The sequence below is a fragment of the Lissotriton helveticus genome, chromosome 9 (assembly GCF_964261635.1).
Source record: "Lissotriton helveticus chromosome 9, aLisHel1.1, whole genome shotgun sequence".
In the NCBI taxonomy this organism is placed as follows: Eukaryota; Metazoa; Chordata; class Amphibia; order Caudata; family Salamandridae; genus Lissotriton; species Lissotriton helveticus.
In genome coordinates, this window is record NC_136070.1 from 620,878,970 (window position 1) to 620,891,853 (window position 12,884).

Here is a 12,884-nt window from a genome sequence, read left to right on the forward strand (position 1 = left end):
ATGTGCTTACGTTTCTTTTTCAGATTTAACTGATTATTCCATTCTCCATTATGACTAGGCTGTAAGGAAGATGCATTGTCACTTGTCAAGGCCCTTCCTATTAGTGCAGTGAAGTCATCATCTGTAAATCCAAAAGTTTTGAGGCCCTCCATAAAGGTCTCGAGGTAAGAACAGAGGAGGAGAGTTAATCTAATCCAAATGAAAGAGGAAAAGGTGAGTTCTCAACAACAGCCAAATCACCAAATATCACCCAAATAAAGTGAAATTCTTAACAGATATTACATACAATGTACACAACACAACACAGAAAATGTTTCAACACATACCTTCTGGTCTAATCCGATATTTATAATTAATCACCACACACCAATATGAGTGATGTAATCCCACATACTAACAGTGGTAACACAAGCCTATTTGTCTGAGTTATAACAGTGATAATGCTTGATATATTGGTTATGTGCACTGGCTAGCAGTTGGCGATAAAACAGTGAACTTTTTTCTTGTTCACAGAACCAAAAAAGTAACTAGAACTGAGTTTCCAATAATATGGTGGGAATGCAGGCACAGGTAAGGACTATTGCCTCCCAAGTGCGCCTAATCACAGCATTTACTCTTTGGTTCAAGGTCACTTCTATCATCACTATCCTTCACAAAGTGTTATTCAGAGTTTCTTAAATCAAGTATAATTAAAATTGCAGCGTTTGAGGTTTTGTCACTCTCCTTAATTATAGTATGGGCAGCTTTCACAATATTGACGTCGGTAAGTTGAAGATTATGATCTGAATTTGTCACATTCTATTTATGAGTGTATTGTGAAAATTAGTGTAGAAATGTATTCCCCCCTCAGAATATAGTTTGCCAGTAGCTGGACAGAGAGGTATTATGGAAATACAAACAGGTTATTGTTAATTAATTAATTTATGTGATTCGTTATAGTATTCTATCCTGTTGTAATTATCAGCATTGAGGGAAATATTTTCTCCTTTGTTGCGCTGTACATGATAATCAGAAAACCCTTGTGTGGTCTCAATGCAAGGCTGACAGGATATACGAGACCCTAGGCTTGTAGTGCGTCACAGGTTTTTTTTGTCTTTACATTACACCTCAAAGACTCTTAAGAATGATATCAAAATGTGACTTGAAAGAATTCACCTCACTTCATGACCCATATCGTCCGCAGTTAGATTAATCTCCTCATGAAGCGCCAGGAGAAGTGCTGCAAACGAACAATGTCAAGGAGTTCCGTTCTCCGGGTCTTTATTACTGAAGTAACATGAAGAATATCCTCAAATAATAGCGACAATATGAGGCGCACCAACCTATTTAGTCACATTCTGAGAATAAACAACTCCCAGAAGTGCTCAAAATTATTCTCTGCTCTGCCCGTGTTGTTGTTGCCTGCAGCTGTTCTCTGCCCTGAATCCCTTTACTGACTGCAGAGTTCCCGCGGACCCGCCCGCCTGTCTCCCGCCGCCCGACCGCTCACCTGCCATCCAGAGCGGGGGCCGCCGAGAGGAGACCGGCGAGGGGCGGACCTCAACTCCCAGCAGCCCTTGCGGTGGTCCGCGGCATCGGGAAGCGCCAGGAGGCGCATAAAATCAGCGTTAGACCCGTCTTGCGGGACGCCGGGCGAAGCCCGGGCCAAGGGCGAGCCCGTTTTAGCCCGTTCTAGACCGAGCTAGGCTGGGCTGGGCCATCCCCCTTGGCCTTGCAATCCGGCCTGCATGCTGCCTATGTAAGGTACTTTTTCGTTACTCCCTAAAAATCCCATATTCTCTGAGTCAAAGAAATCTGTCTTTCCATCATGACCAGGGGTCCAGAAGTAAGACGGCAATGAAAACTGCTTTGATCACTGGTCCACTTGACCAATTTATTACTAGAACCAATGAGGCCATCAATTTAAGTATTTCCTTACTGGAGCGAAGGGTGTCACAGGATCTGGCTATTGCCAGGAGGTCCTCCCTGGGCCCCTTAGCTTCAGCGCAATCCCCACTCCAACTAACTACGTCTATCCCGGTCCTACTGCAATCAAACGTCTTAGCAGAGGTTCATTCCATCCCGAAAATAGTCGATTTGTCAGCTACCAATCTTACCTCTGATTTTGACTCTACGGGGAACCTTGAGAATACCCCAGACCTTCAGCTGCTTTTAACCCAAGATCAAGGCCTCGAGAATCAGCTCAAGGGGGCAAAGGAGGGCGCTGTTCCAAAACAGGGAAAAGATCAAAAGAAGGGCAATCCAAAGAAACCCCAAGTTGTTACTACCAACAAGAAGGGGGCAACCTTTCCCCCACCGCAGGGTGCTTCAAGTGATCCCAGTATCGCATTTACTAACTTATCAGAACCTACAGTAAATTTAGCGATCACGGGCAAGGAGGGGGGTATCTGTAGCTCATGTAATGCTAATTCCCAGCTCTTAGCGAACTTCAGGGAACTATTAAAACACCTTTTGCAACCCCTAGAACAGAGCATAATGTCAATAGAAAAACAACTTGCAATACTTACCCAAAAGCCATCGACCCAGCTTAGCTTGGGGCAAGCAAACCCTGGGGCGGGCATAACGCTTCCTTCTAGAACAGGAACCCAAGGGGCCTACCTGGATAGTGGAGCTAAGCCCTCTACCATGACAAAAGCCCAGCCCAACCCAACCAAGCCTAAAAAGCCAGAAACCCCCTCCTCAACCCCTCTTGGGAGTGGGCGTATGGCCGCAACTTTGGCTACTATGTCTTCCCAGCCCACCCCCACCCACCCCCACCCACTCCACCCAGTCTATCCCCAACAAGGGACCGTCTCAACCATCGAATAAAAGGCCCACCCTCCCACTTATGCCCCAACATCCACCAGCGAATCGACCAGACGAGGGAAAGAGGGGACTCAGGTCTAAACGTCCTGTTCATTTATCACCAGAAGTGTCCCCCTATACCATCATCCTTACTGGGGTCCCTGAACTGTCTATAAGTAAAGGAGCCGTCCTGGTCCCTTTGGAACAAGGTCTCACAGTGGCTCAGTATGAATAGGTCCCTACAATCCCCCCACACAAGTCGGATTTCAGCGGTGCTTAGAGTTCCCTGGATTGGGGATGAACCCAAAAACATACCGGGAGACTGCATCATAGTAACCTGTGATGACCCAGACATGGTGGATCACATTTTCTCCTGGCCTGCCTTGGCCAAGAAAGGGGGGATTGATGCCCATCGCCTCTCCTCCTTTTACCCCTATGTGCGTAGTCATCAGAACCCGATAGCCCCAAACTGGGTGCAACCACCTGAGCGACAGCACCCGACAGTTTCCAACTGGGTGCAACCTTCTGAGCGCCAGTACCCGATAGCCCTAAATTGGGTGCAACCACCGGAGCGCCCGCACCCGATAGTTCCAAACTGGGTGCAACCACCCGAGCGCCAGCACCCGATAGCCCCAAATTGGGTGCAACCGTCTGAACGCCAGCACCCGATAGCCCCAAATTGGGTGCAACCATCTGAGCGCCAGCACCCGATAGTCCCAAATTGGGTGCAACCACCCGAGCGCCCTTGGAACCACATAGGTCCCTGGTATACACAGAGGAATAGGAGTAGAGAGTGGGAATATCGGCCGTGGTATTCCAGTAGTGATCATCATATAAAGGGGGGATGGCGAGGCATTCCCGTCAGTAATAGATATGACTGTCTGGAAATGGTCGATTGACCATCGGCCATTCCATATAGTAGCAACCTGATACAGGGGGCCCCAGGGTCAGATGAGAAGTCAGGTAGCGCCTTAGTTACACACTCTGAAACCCCTATAGTTTCAGATTTATTTAATGACCCAAACTTTACCATACAGACAGTAGGTATTCCCACCCCATGTAGGATTTCTGATAGTGAAGTAGATATATCAGTGGTTCAATAGGAGTCATTTGGAGTGTCTACAGATGTCAAGCTGGTTGCCCCTGATATAACGCCTGCCCCCCAACGAGACTGTGTTATTTTAACTACAGCCGTAATGGTGGGGCTTACAATTATTACCTGGAATATAGCTGGTATCTCAGGCAAACTGAATACCCCGTTTTGGAAGGAGTTTATTGGGGCTGGCCATGACATCATTTGTCTTCAGGAAACATGGTGCCAAGAACCTATTTATGTAGAAGGTTACTCATCCCATTGCCTAAACGCCTCTAACTCCACCTCAGGTAGAGCCAAGGGAGGCTTATTGCTACTAATCTCCAACAAATTGATTAACTTTAAAACCAAAAGATACTCCATTGTTGGAACTCATAGCCAGGTGTTACGGATGGAAACCAATACATGTAAAGACCTAATTCTTGTAAACTTTTACAACAACATTTTTGATGCTTCTAGGGGAAACATCTTATTTCCCCTGGAAACCGAAATCAAAAGTGTATTGGCATCTTCCCGCAGAATGGCAACCATCCTGTGGGCTGGCGATTTTAACATCCAGCCATGCCCATTAGCAATGGGTAACCCATGCGGCTTCAGAAAAGAGTTGGGCAATAGTGGCGTGGCAGATAGTGCGGATTGCCTACACTTTTCACACTGCAACTATGGCACGTTATTAAACAACCTGTTAGTTAAATTTGATCTAGATTTGCTTAGTTGTAATAGAAATAAGTCCAATATTACTTGCCCTACATTCACAGGTAGGAATGCCAACACTAATATAGATCATATTTTGATGTCTAACACTAGCGAATATTCCAACCTGTGGGTCAGGGAAGAAACCCTTAGTGACCATAACAGCATCTCTTTGACTCTATTGGGCTGGGGAATAAAGTCATCCAATAAGGAATTCTGCTCTACGGATATAGCCCCCACGAGACCGAACGGTCCAAGGATTAAATGGGCCGGAATCGATCCAGCGAAAAAACATAAGGAGATAGTGGAAAAATGTAGTAATGAGATTTCCTACTGTCTTGGAGATGTCACCTATTCTGAAACCCTGCTGTCAAGCTTTATCAGGATAAACACAACTATTGAAGATATGTTTACAAAGAAGCAATCTAAAATCAGAGTGGCCAGGTTGGGATGGTTTGATAAACACTGCACCTTGTCCCTACGCGAACTTAAAAAGGCACTAAATCATAAACCACGCAATTACAATAACATCAAAATCCTGCGTGTCAACTATAAGGTGGCCCTCTCCAATAGGAAAAAGGTCCTGCAAGAAGAAGCTTGGGATAATCTAAATCTAGCAGCGGAAACACAAAACAGTAAACTTTATTGGGAGACTGTCAACAGCCCCTTTTTAAACACAGAGGGTATTCCGGAACTTACATCTTATGTAGCATGCAACGCATGGGTAGAGCACTTTTCAAATATTTTTAATCCGGAAGGGAAGTCCCTAGAAATTCTGGCCCACGAGGCTTCAGTTTGGTCGCCTTTACCACTGGGAATAAATTTGGATGAGGTCTTTGAAGGCCTGTCCAACAGTAAAGGAGGAAAGGCTCCGGGCCCTGACGGAGTACCTATAGACCTACTCAAAACCGAAATGAATTTGTGGGCGCCCATTCTAGTGAGGGTCTTCAATGCAGCAGCAGAGGGATGCACCCCACCATCTTGGGGCCAGTCGGTCATTATACCAATATTCAAGAAAGGCAGTAAATCGGAGGCGGGTAATTATCGCCCCATTTCCTTGCTGGATGCTTCAGTTAAGGGTATGAGTCGAATCATGCTGAAGAGGCTGGAAACCTGGGCAAATGAAAATGACATTTTAACCAAGGTTCAATATGGCTTCAGGAAAGGCATAGGGACACTAGAACAGTGCGTTAACTTAGATCTTTTAATCAACAAATGTACGGAAGTTAAAAAAGGGAGCCTGTTTCTCTGTTTCGCGGACCTGAGCAGCGCATTTGACTTGGTTAACCACTCTATATTATGGCAGGTCCTGATAGAGTCGGGAGCACCTAAGGAGATCGTAAATTTTTTGGCCAGGCTCTACGAGAGATTGTCATGTAAGGTGCGCTATGGGTCCCTAGGCGAATGTACCTCTTTCTTTAAAGTCTCAAGAGGCATCCGCCAGGGCTGCGTATTGGCCCCCCTTTTATTCTCCCTTTTTATCAACCAAATAGATTCTATCCTGTGCCAGATTCCCGCAGATGCACCTTTGATAGGTGGGAAACCTGTCCCAATTTTATTGTATGCGGACGACGCTGTGCTATTGTCCCGCACACAGATTGGTCTACAGCGCCTTATTGACAGTTTCATGTTGTTCATTGAAAGTAGGAAACTATTAGTAAACAAATCTAAAACCTTTGTAATGTCTTGTGGGATGAAAGCTAAGAAAACTCATTCCCGCTTTTTTATTGAAAAGGTCAGGATGTCACAAGTTAAAACCTTCTGCTACTTAGGAATCACCTATGCAAACAATGGGACATGGCAACCCGAGTTTGACAACATTAGTTTAAAAATGATGAGGACTACCAACAGTATTTTCAAATTTTCATCTAAACTTGTGGTGAGGAGTATCAAAGACATGATGAACATTTATAATGTAAGATGTGTTTCTTCAGCGCTGTATGGTGCGGGGGTGTGGGGACATTGTGTTGGCCCAAACGTGCAGAGAGATGAAAACAAGTTCCTCAGAAAGTTGCTATGTGTACCACCCTCAGCATCAGTAGAACTGATCCACGAAGAAGTAGGAATTGAATTTATCTCGGATCTAGCAGCACTACGCCCCCTGCTGCTTTGGCGCTCAATCTGGGCCAAGACTGAAACCCAATTTACCCAGGAGATAATCCTTGACTGTCTCAGGTTGGACCACTCCTCACGTATCATGTGGCTTAAGTATATACATTACTGGTTTTATCTCCTATTTCAGTTTGACATTTTTCTTGACCCCAAATCTGTTGTTTCAATCCCCAAAAAAGACATTAAACAAAGGTTTTTAAATCATAAAAAAGAATGTCATGCCAGGGTGTCTGGAAAGCTACAATCTGTGATGACTTATCGGGATTGCAATCTAATTACTGGTTTCCAACCTTACCTTTCTGGTGTTACTCGTAATTCCCACCGGTTCGTTTTAACACGCTTACGGTTGGGAATCGTACACCACCTTGTTGCATTCCCCGTAATGAAAGCCAGATCTGATACCGTATGCCCCTGTGATAACACTTCACGTCAGAGTTGCTGTCGCTTTTTATTGTTTTGCAAATTCTATCATTATTTTAGGGTAATATATTTAAAACCCGTCTTTTTAAAAAACAATGTTGGTTCTACGAAGAATGCTTTACAGCTACTATGCTCCTTAAAGGATATGGATACTTGCTTTTTCGTAGCATCATATATATTAAAATGTACAGCTGCCAGGAAAGCCATAGTCATTTGATACATCTGACTGTGTTTATCTTAACTTTGGCTTCCTGTCTGTATATTTGTTTGTGTATGTATAATGTTATAAATGAATTTAGTTTTATTAGGCAACAGAATATGTATTGTCCAAAGCCATTTCTCCCGGTCAAATCCTGTTTTTAGAACATTTTTTATTACTATGCCTACGATGGTTTTTAGATTGTTTTTAAATTTAGTGACCTTGATGTATTTTTAGCAATGTATGTTACACAGGTAATTTTGTTCTGCTTGTATGGTTTGTTTTACAAATCGAATAAAGCTTTTGAACTGATTACTAATTGATGTTGGTGTAATAACTTAATAAATGAATGATTGAGGTATTCCAATCTTCTAATTTGTTCATGTGCTGGCAGTGTATGAAATTGGTGTGGGGAAACAGTAGTGCGGAAAGGTATGGGTTGGGAGGTAGATATACGTTTGTGTTGTATGGCATAAACAATCCAACCCACACAAGCTAACATAATGCAACAAAATATCAATATACACAATGTTATGCGACATTTGGTATACGATAGTTTAAAATTCCTGTTATCATTACTTTTCTTTAACATTACAGAATCCATCTTCTAGGTGTTGCTCGTGGCAGTTTTTCTTCTTCACTTAGCCGTGATTATCAGCCGTCCTATGACACTGCAAGTCCCGCAGACCTAATGTCACTACTCGGGTCACTAACTAAGACTCTTCCCATAACCCTGCAACCTAATTAGATGGATAATATCATACAGATAATATTTACATATAAAAGAAACACAAAAAAAGATTTCTTTAATTGTCCTTTGCCTTTCTAGGCCTTAAATTGTACTTAATTTTTGTTAGGCAAAGTCTGATTTTGGAAAAGAGTTTCTGGATCTCTGGATCAGTTGTACTCAGTCTTAAATGTGATGGAACCGCTTCTTGCAAGACGTCATCATCTTCCTTTTCAGACTGAGTCCAGTACAGGTGTGCATCGGTAAAAGGTACAAACCGAGGAGTTTTCTCGCCCTCGAAATCACCATGCCCTTCACGAACCCACTGATCATAGGGTAATGGCAAGGGTACCTTCTTGCAGTGCACACCATGCACACAATTATTTTTGCCGACGACTTTCACTGCCGTTCGGGTAGTTAGAAGGACTTGGGTCGGCCTTCTCCAGCGAGGTTCCAAATTTCTTGATCTCTGGAAATTCTTCACACACACCCAATCCCCTGGTTGTATGCCGTGTCCAAGATCAGTAGAAGCTCGTGGCAAGGCGTCTTGTACCTGTTGATGAAGGACACGCAATTTAGTGGTGAGGTCATGCAAATAATCAACTAACAGAGGGTATTCAATTTCAGAATACCTTTTTGGTCTCGGGACACCCCAAACATTTGCTGGTCGTCCGAACACAACCTCGTAGGGACTGAGTCCCATACGGGAATGAACAGTTGTTCGGGTGGACAATAGTGCTAAGGGTAAAGCATCGGGCCGGGCAAGACCCGTGCTGGCTTGTATTTTCGCTAGTTTGAGTTTCAGAGTGCCATTGTAACATTCTACTAAACCTGCTGACTGTGGATGGTTTGCTGCGTGGAATTTTTGTCTTATTCCAAGACCTGCACACACTTTATGCATTATCTGTCCTACGAATTCACTTCCGTTATCGCTCCAGAGGATTCGGGGCAAGCCGAACCTCGGGAAGAACTCTCTCAGAAGGATTTTAGCTGTGGATAGAGCAGTAATATCCTTTAGGGGAAAGGCCTCTATCCATCTGGAAAAGGCGCATACCACCACAAGGACGTACTTTAGGTTGTTGCAGCGCTCCATGTGAATATAGTCTATTTGCAACACTTCAAAAGGATATGTGGGAGGAGCAAAATGACCTGCAGGGGTTGGAGTTCCCTTCCCTGGATTATGCATCAAGCAAACAATACAATGTTTAACTAAATTGTCTGCACATTTGGGAATACCCACAGACTAAATAGGGCTGTGCCTACGACGGTGGTTAAGAGGAGCATTCGCTACCGTTCACTTCCACATCGCCTATTACCCGCCCACAACGATACAGGTATGCCTGTTTGCAAACTCTTTTAGATATTAAAGACAATACGTCTAGTTACACGATAATAGCAACAATGTATACCTGATACTTCCTACTATATCTCTCCAGGTTTTATTTAAAACAACGGGAGGGCTCCAATCATCTTGTGCATGGTGCGGCTTTTATATCTTATCAGAAGAAATAATAAATCCCCCGAAACACACTAAAGGTATACCTTTATGATCGAATTTAACAACAGACATGCAGCTAGATTCATCAAAGACCCATTTTGCGAGTCTTTAATAGCGATTCATAAGGAATCGCTATTAAGGACTTGCAAAACGGGATTCATGTAGGAATTGCAAAAAATATTGCGATTCCTACATCTTCCTCATTTGCGATTAGCTAATTGCTAATCGCAAATAAGGAATAACTTCCCATTCATTCCTATGGGCCTACAGGCCCATAGGAATGAATGGGGAGTTAATCCTTATTTGCGATTAGCAATTTGCTAATCGCAAATAAGGATGCGATTTCAAGGGTGCCAGGGGTGTCCAAAGGACACCCTGTAGCACCCCATAAATGCTAATTTACACAGGTGTTGCGCACACACATGTCCAAAGGACATGTGTGTGTAACATGCAACTGAGAAAAATGCACTAAAGTGCTTTTTTTCTTTTTTTCCGCTATTTACCACGAAGTCTGACTTCGTGATGAATAGCGACCAAATATTGCGAATTCGCTAATTAAAATTGGTTAATGAATTGCATTTAAGGAATCTCAAATAGAGATTCCTTAAATGCAATTCCTCACAAATATGCGAATTCTTTATTAGCGATTTTTGCATTTGGGATGATGAATCCCAAATGCAAAAATTGCACTCGCAAAGGGCCAGATTCTCAGAATCTGGCCCTTTGCGAGCGCAATTATGCTTGATGAATCTGGCTGATGGTGGTTAGATGTCCATACCATACATTTAGTTCATCTTTCTGCTCCTTATGCCCGGTACTTTAGGTCAGAGGCCTTTATCCCGTGTATCGTGCCACATTTCAACAAATAAAGAAACCCGATTCTGGGAACAGTTCTCTTGTTGTACATACCTGGGTAAGACATGTTCCCTTCATTACAGAGGTTAGTTCTTTATACGATAGAACTTAGAACGCTAATAGAGACTAACCTAAGAAAGGTTGTAATATCGCAGTAGTACGACTTAAATGTCCTTCACAACTACGTATAGTAGGCCCATATGGCTTTCTGCTCACAGCCTATGGCACCCAATTATACATAGGCTCACTGGGTATGAATAGGACAAGACATGTGCTACTCATTATAAAGGTTAGCTATTTAAACAATAGATCCGAGAACGCTATTAGAGACTAGTTTTAAATAGGTTATAATATCGCAGAAGTATGACTTATATGTCCGGCATATCTACCTTTAGTATGCCAATATGGCTTTTTGCTCACAGCTAATGGTAGCAAATTACACATAGGCTCATTGGGTTCGAATAGGACATTTCACTTTTATATAAATTCTCATTAGTTTTCCTTTGAGGACATGGAAGGATAATATTATTCCTGTAATCCCAATGTGTTACTATATTGTACAGATTATATGTAGGAGGTTGTTTTAAATACATGTTATTAACCATTAATAAAATGTGACATGTTAAATAGATCTTGACAATTTCTCCTAATGTGTTGTATGTATATTTATTTTAGGGAAACTCTATGACCCCATGGTTACGACAGACATTGGGCCGTATTTATGAAGGCCTTGCGCCGCCGGTGCGTCACTTTTAAAATGGGAAAAAGTGACGCACCGGCGGCGCAAGGCCTTCATAAATACGGCCCATTGTGTTTAGTCTTGAGGAAGGTGGCAAAAATCAAGAAAATCCACCGAAACGCGTCAACGCTGTCTAGTTCTGTATAATTCAAGACTCTATCATCGTTGTAGATATACTGATTTAAATATACGTCATCGGTGCTATAAACTAGGAGTCCGAATATACTAGTAGTATTGTACAATTTTTATGTCTTACTGTTTCTGTCTTCTTGCACCAATTATGCGGGTCATAATTGAATGTTATGAATTTTATGATTTGTGTTGATATGTCTTTTTACTTAAATCTCCAATAAGTGTAAAGTCCATTTATCTACTGTATTTTATTGTATTTTTATTGTATGTATACATAATGAATTGTGATCTCTTTTTTAATTCAATTTGTGAACTTGTTTATGAATCCTTGTTATTTAGGTTTTGATTGTTCTTGCCAAATTCCATATAGTGTTGTTCAAGGGAATTCCACTTTTCTCTAATACCTTCGTTCTGCCATACAGGAGCTAGAAGTTTGCATATTCCTTTAGCACTGATATGAGCTGGGCCATGTGCCATAGTAACTACTGGAAGCACATAAGCATCTGGTAGCAGCCAACGTTGATGCTCCGACTTTTCTCTAATACCTTCGTTCTGCCATACAGGAGCTAGAAGTTTGCATATTCCTTTAGCACTGATGTGAGCTGGGCCATGTGCCATAGTAACTACTGGAAGCACATAAGCATCTGGTAGCAGCCAACGTTGATGCTCCGATAATTCTATCCAACATCCTGTTGCGTCTAACATTCCTGTAGTCTCTCTCCATTTACTCAATTCTTTCTCTGTGGCCTCTTCCTGAATCATTTTCACACTTTCTATTGTGTCCTCACACATTCCTCCTTGTTCAATCCATCTAGCAGGGCCTGCAACATATATGGGGTTCTTAATGTTTCTAGCTGTTTCTTTCGCTGTCTGGTCTGCAAACGCATTTCCTTGACCCACTTCATCAATAATCTTTCTGTTCGCGCTACATTTTATAATTGCCATCTGCGTAGGCAAGGTAAGTGATTCGAGAAGGTTATTTACTAACTCACCATGTTGTATCTTAGCACCATGGGAAGTGAGAAATCCTCTTTCTCTCCATAAGCGGCCAAAACTATGGGCCACTCCAAACGCATATTGGCTGTCAGTGAACACATTCACTTTTTTACCTTTAGCCAATACACAAGCTTTTGTTAGAGCTATTAATTCAGCTGCCTGGGCTGAGTTTTGTCTAATGCGTGTGGTTTCCACAATTGTATGCAATGTAGTAACTGCATAGGCTGAAGTCGTTTCACCATTGGGAAGCTTAAAGCAAGAGCTATCAACCCATAAAGTTCCATCTGGGTTTAAGAGTGGAGTATCCTTTAGATCGACTCTACCCTTTGTCTCTTCTTCTGTACGGAAGAAACAATCATGCTGTTCTAGAGTATTCGTTTCTTCTGAAATTGGCAATAGGGTAGCTGGGTTTAGGGAATTACATCGTTTAATATGTACATGACTAGCTAAAAGTGTCAATTCATTTCCTGATAAACGAGTACTAGTAATGTGTTGAGTCTTTGTCCAATTTAAAAGAATATCTACTGCATGTGGTACCATGACAATAAGAGCATTATCTAACACCAATCCATCAGATTGGCGAATAGAAACTGCTGTTGCTGCTGTGGCTCTTAAACAACTAGGTAACGCTTTCGC

General features: G+C 42.6%; 1 protein-coding gene and 1 long non-coding RNA gene across 7 annotated transcripts in view; one reads left to right on the forward strand and one right to left on the reverse strand.

The window, feature by feature from the left end:
- The window catches only part of LOC144781698 (uncharacterized), a 572,082-nt gene extending 570,525 nt beyond the window's left edge, over positions 1 to 1,557 (reverse strand). For 2 of the 5 annotated variants that reach the window (XR_013601050.1, XR_013601048.1), the window contains exon 1: positions 1,156 to 1,483. This is a non-coding gene — a long non-coding RNA (uncharacterized LOC144781698). The other 3 variants (XR_013601052.1, XR_013601051.1, XR_013601049.1) reach the window with 3 other exon arrangements.
- LOC144781695 (cytochrome P450 2F2-like) overlaps positions 1 to 12,884 on the forward strand; it is a 599,280-nt gene that overhangs the window by 39,219 nt on the left and 547,177 nt on the right. Inside the window, exon 1 of one of the 2 annotated variants that reach the window (XM_078660672.1) lies at positions 1,601 to 1,743. The exons of the other annotated variant lie outside the window; for it this stretch is intronic. The gene's annotated coding sequence lies outside the window, so the exon portion shown is untranslated. Of the gene's footprint in view, positions 1 to 1,600; positions 1,744 to 12,884 lie in introns of those variants that run through there. 2 annotated transcript variants of the gene reach the window in all.